Genomic DNA, 5,030 nt, shown 5'->3' with positions numbered 1-5,030 from the left:
ACTCCAACACATGGGGAGAGTCAAGGAGAGCGCATGGGAGGAAGATTCCAGCTGAAGGTCGGAGGGTTCCTCGAACGAGAACATCTGCCTTCCCGTCCCCCGTGGGGTAGCTGATCCAGGCAGGTCCTGACTGGGGGTCAACTCCCCGAGGCTGCAGGAACCAGAGTTCATGTGTCCGGGTTCCCCCCCACACCCCATCCTTTTCCAGGAAGAGGGTAGGTGACAGCAGGAAACTGAGTGACCACCCTACGTCACCAGTAAGGAGAGGAACCGCCCTCCGTGCCTCGTGCTGTGATGTGTGGGGCAGGAGGCTCTACTGCGAGTGTTTGACTGGAGTCTAGTCCCCAAGATATGAAACAAACCCAGAATGGCGGACAAGAAACTGGCCTAGATTCTTGAAAAGTCAATACCTTTGTTTGTTTATTTATTTATTTTAAAAAATATTTTATTTATTTGAGAGACAGAGAGAGCGCATGAGTGTGGGGAGGGTCAGAGGGAGAAGCAGACTCCCCGCTGAGCAGGGAGCCCGATGCGGGACTCGATCCCAGGACCCAGAGAACATGAGCTGAGCTGAAGGCAGACGCTTCACCGACTGAACCACCCAGGAATCCACAAAAGTCACTATCATTTAAGGAAGAGGTGGGATCCCTCTAGATCCAAGGGGATCGGAGACATGGCCCCCAAGGGTTGTGTGAGCTTCCCTGGGCCAGCGCTGAAGCAGACTCTGGATTTGATGTTTTCAGTTGCTGTGAACTCGCTTGGGCTGATATCGGTAACTGGGTTTTGTTGGAGAAGGTCCCTGCTCCCACGAGGTCACGCTGGCCTCCTGGGGGAGGTGACACGTGGTCTGGAATTCATTCTCCAGTCACTCAGGGTCTAGCGTGCATGGACACGGATGTCTGGGTGCTTCATGTTAATGGTCGATCTACCTGGAAGGTGGGTGCTCAGCATGTCATTCTTTCAACTTTGGTATTGGCTAGACCTTTTTGAAGTGAAAAAAGTCAACATACGTAAACATGAAATTATTCTGTGAATGAGTTTGAGGAGTATCTTTATCTCCGTTTCTAAAGAGTTCCCCGCAATGATGATGGTTTCCTGCTGATGAAGTGCTCTGGGTTTAGCATCTCCCTTGACCACCAGACACCATCCTGTGTCCTTCCTACGTGTCAGAGTTCTTACAGTTGACGCAGGGCTGTGGCACGTCCCAGCCCATCACCCGGAGTGACGTGTCCCACTACGTAGGTCCAAGTGGCCCACAACACGTGGAGACGAGCGTGCAGGTGGCCCTCATGTGAAGCTGTGGCCTTTTCTTCAAAATAGTGCTTTCAAAAGATCAGATTTCTGTGTAAGACTAACTGCAACTCTTGTCGTATTTTTCTTTTCAAACCATTAGAGGTCATTGGTAAAACTCTACGTGGGTAGAGATGAAAGGAATTGATTACCATTAGCTGCGTGTAGAAGACGTGTCTATAGACAGTCATTGCAGTACACTGAGCTCCATAGAGACAGCGCCGGGGCAAGTGAGAGCCAGACGGGCACTGCGCGACTCCGTGCCTCGCTGAGGAAAATAATTAAACATGGGCAAAGGAGATCCTAAGAAGCCGAGAGGCAAAATGTCATCATACGCATTCTTTGTGCAAACTTGCCGAGAGGAGCACAAGAAGAAGCACCCAGAGCCTTCAGTCAACTTCTCAGAGTTTTCTAAGAAGTGCTCAGAAAGGTGGAAGACCATGTCTGCTAAAGAGAAAGGAAAATTTGAAGACAAGGCCCGTTATGAAAGAGAAATGAAAACTTATATTCCCCCTAAAGGGGAAACAAAAAAGAAATTCAAGGATCCCAATGCAGCCAAGAGGCCTCCTTCGGCCTTTTTCTTGTTTTGTTCTGAGTATCGCCCAAAAATCGAAGGAGAACATCCCGGCCGATCCATGGGTGATGTTGCAAAGAAACTGGGAGAGATGTGGAATCACCCTGCTGCAGATGACAAGCAGCCGTATGAAAAGAAGGCTGCCAAGCTGAAGGAAAAATATGAAAGGTTGTTGCTGCGTACCGAGCTCAAGGAAAGCCTGGTGCGGCAAAAAAGGGAGTTGTCAAGGCTGAAAAGAGCAAGAAACAGAAGGGAGAGGAGGAAGATGAGGAAGATGGAGATGAAGAAGATGAAGATGATGATGAATAAGTTGGTTCTAGCACAGTTTTTTTTCTTGTCTATAAAGCATTTAACCCCCCTGTACACAACTCACTCCTTTTAAAGAAAAAAATTGAAATGTAAGGCTGTGTAAGATTTGTTTTTAAACTGTACAGTGTCTTTTTTTGTATAGTTAACACACTACCGAATGTGTCTTTAGATAGCCCTGTCCTGGTGGTATTTTCAGTAGCCACTAACCTTGCCTGGTCCAGTATGGGGGCTGGAAATTGGCATGGAAATTTAAAGCAGGTTCTTGTTGGTGCACAGCACAAATTAGTTATATATGGGGATGGTAGTTTTTCATCTTCAGTTGTCTCTGATGCAGCTTCTACCAAATAATTGTTGTTCTGTTAACTGAATACCACTCTGTAATTGCAAAAAAAAAAAAGTTGCAGCTGTTTTGTTGACATTCTGAATGCTTCTAAGTAAATACAATTTTTTTATTAAAAAAAAAAGATGTGTCTATAGTCAGTTTGGGTTTTCATTAACTTCGTGTTGATGATTTATAAGTAGTTGTTCTGTGAAAGTCCCAGCCTGAAAAATAGCTTAAGATGAAAATATCCTGTGAGCTGATGCGTTTTGGAGACACTGTGTGGCTGTAAAGAGGAAAGTAAGGGAGTTCGTACCAAACAGTCAGGGCAGGTCTGTTCATAGTGAAAGGTACCGGGAGGGGAGGATTCGGCGAACGGCACTGAACAGAACCAAAGCCCGAACAACTGTTGTCAACAAAGCCCTTGAGGTCTCCCCTGCGCATTGGATGCTGTGTGGACGCCGTGACCTGCGCGGTGACACCCGCTGTAACTTGCCTCTGGGGATAATGTGGAGCAATTCGGTTAGCCCAGAGTTTGGTGGGTATCGGGTCCTTCCCCATTAAAACTGCTTCAGTTTCCAGTTAAAGTACGGACATGGGTCTCGGGTCTCGGGTCTCGGGCTCGCCTGGCTGACCGCACAGGTGGGATCGACCCAACCGGGTGTGCAGACCGCCCTCGGCCCGCCGGGGGAGCCTGCTCACAGGAGATGTCACTCTCCTCCCGGACCTGGACAGCCACGCCCAGAGCGGTTTCATTCTGGGTGTTCCGCGAGTACACAGCAGCTGTCTGCAGAGGCTACATGCACCAGGGAGCGTGCAGACACCACCCTGGGGCCTTGCCGTGTGGGGTCGTTGGAGCCCTGGGCGCGCCCACGAACAAGTCTGTCTCCACCACGGTTCCTCCACCTGTGAAACTCAGAGAAGACACGCTGCGCTTTGACCTCTGGGTTTGCTGATAATAATCAGAGTTGTTTAATTGACAGCATATCACCGCCCTGTCGGCACAGCCGGAGTCTTGGGGAGCAGCCTGTGGGCTGGCGCTGATGTCTGGTTAAAATCAGCCTCACGCAAAGACGGGGCGCGACTGGGACAATGCATGGAATTAAGGATGTTGTAAATGGGGCCTTGCGGGACTGTGAGACAGTATTGAAGATTGTGCATTTTCAATAAGCTTACTGATCACACTCTAAGTAATAAAACAATGCCATCTTCATGCTCCTTTCACAAATGCTTTTCTGCCCGTATGCATTTTCGTAAGGCCATGAAGGTGAGTGGTGCCTGCTTCTGACAGAAGGAAGGAGCCTCATCCTCACGACAGGAACATGGTGGCTACGGAGCCCGCGAGTCAGCCGGGAAAAGCTCGGCGTCAGCCCCATGCTCTGATTCCTGGAAGAAGGACCGATGCTCAGCTCAGCACCTGTCTCCCTGAGAACAAGCTTGCCACATGTCGTTTGATGCTGAGTTCCTGCCGTTCAGGTTATATGTGCTTGGGACCGGGGAGGAATCGTGGCAGGAACGGGACAGGTGGCTTCAGGGGACGTGTCTGCACCCGGCTGTGCATCGTCCCTGGTCTTCACTCAGCCTCTCCTCTGCCCGCCTGGGCTCCTTCGGAGGGATGGTGCCAAGTCCCACGGTGACTCTTCCATGTGGGAGTGTGTCTTAGGAAGCTGAAGCATTTTAATTTACTCCTGGGGACGCTAAAGTAATTTTGGTATGTTACATCTATAATTTATGGTAATGCTTAGATCTGTGTGTACGTTTTGGAAGAAAACGCACAGACACATTAGAACGAGAAGAGTAAGAAAGAGATAGGACAACAAGGCATCCTTGTCCATGGAGACAACCAACCTAATCAATACAGGTGACACCAAATGTGAGTCGTCGTGCTGAACAGGGACAATTTGCCGCCCTGCGGGGCTCAGAGAGGCCCCCACACCACAACCAGGGTCACTGGCACTGTTGGGGGTGCCCCTGTGCACTGTGGGGCCGCTGGCCATCTGCTGACTGTCCCCGTTTAAGGCCTGGTTCCCTGCAGAAGGCGGCCGGTGAGGTGTCTGCCTAGGTCACCCTGTGTGTGCTATACCCCAGAGAAGGCGGGAAGAAAACACGAGGAAGGTGGTTCTGGTTTCGGCATGACAGCCCAAGTACGGACAGTGCCAGTGAGCAGGAGCGGAGGGGCTCCCACCGGCGTGCGAACCTTCGGGCAGAGGCCAGTGTGGGAGCTGGATGTGCCCCCCAGCTCTGCAGAGAAGAGGGAGAGGTGGAGATTCGACACGGCCTACTGAATATAATCTGGATTAACAGCGTTCAGAGCCAAGTTAATTTACAGGATGCATTCTGATGGAAAATATCATTTCTATGCTGTTAAAATAGATCATTATATTGTGTGACTTTTAACAGAGCTGCTAAGATGCATTTAAATATGTGCAGTGGGTTGGTCTTCCCCAAGACTATCCGGACGTTGTGACTTCTTGCTTATAGATGGCGCTGTGTCCCCTAAAGGAGTCCCTGTAAGTGCATGGCCGATCGATAAGATAC

The 5,030-nt window shown here is 49.9% G+C and overlaps 1 pseudogene; it reads left to right on the top strand.

Annotated features, from left to right (window-relative positions):
* Positions 1-1,479: 1,479 nt before the first annotated feature.
* On the top strand, positions 1,480-2,631 carry LOC112834962 (high mobility group protein B1 pseudogene; annotated as a pseudogene).
* Positions 2,632-5,030: the final 2,399 nt, after the last annotated feature.

The sequence above is a fragment of the Callorhinus ursinus genome, unplaced genomic scaffold (genome assembly GCF_003265705.2).
Source record: "Callorhinus ursinus isolate GAN/ISIS: 27379988/994484 unplaced genomic scaffold, GSC_fseal_2.0 scaffold96, whole genome shotgun sequence".
Taxonomy (NCBI): Eukaryota; Metazoa; Chordata; class Mammalia; order Carnivora; family Otariidae; genus Callorhinus; species Callorhinus ursinus.
The sequence above is the reverse complement of the archived record's forward strand: the minus strand, read 5'-3'. Positions and strand labels throughout refer to the sequence as shown.